General features: G+C 51.9%; 1 protein-coding gene across 1 annotated transcript in view; it reads right to left on the bottom strand.

The window, feature by feature from the left end:
• Nucleotides 1-534, bottom strand: part of LOC102754209 (A disintegrin and metalloproteinase with thrombospondin motifs 7) — a 16,949-nt gene that overhangs the window by 13,504 nt on the left and 2,911 nt on the right. The window lies entirely within an intron of this gene.

The raw sequence follows: 534 nt of genomic DNA on the forward strand, positions 1-534 counted from the left end.
GTCTGCAGGAAGCAGCTGACCAATGATTCTCTCTCATTATTAATGTTTCTCTCTCCCTCTCCCTTCTTCTCTGAAATCAATAAAAATAAAGAAAACCTTCGACAGCAAAGAAACAGTTCTGATCGTAACTACAAGGAAAGAGAGACTTTGCAGGGAGCAGAAGAAAAACGAAAATCCGTGTAATGACCCCAGAAATGTGAGAGAGGGTGCCGGCCCCTCTGAGGTTAAAGGGCAAGAGAGAGGGGGGCAGAACTAGGATATCGGGGAGCAGCCATCATTGTAAGAAAGAGTGATCGCGCTCGGTCAACCGTGATGGTTCTGTTCTGACGAAAGAAGACGCCTTCCAGCCGGATGGGACCCGGGAGCTCACCTGGAAGTGCAGCCCAACCTCCCCCCTGTTACCATGGAAACATAACAAGTGGTCGCAGAAACCAGGAACCCCGGCCCTTTGCAGACCCCCAGCCCTTTGCAGACCCACAGACCTTTGCAAACCCCCAGGCCTTTGCAGACCCCCAGCCCTTTGCAGTCACCTGC

Source organism: Myotis davidii, unplaced genomic scaffold (genome assembly GCF_000327345.1).
Source record: "Myotis davidii unplaced genomic scaffold, ASM32734v1 scaffold1914, whole genome shotgun sequence".
NCBI lineage: Eukaryota > Metazoa > Chordata > Mammalia > Chiroptera > Vespertilionidae > Myotis > Myotis davidii.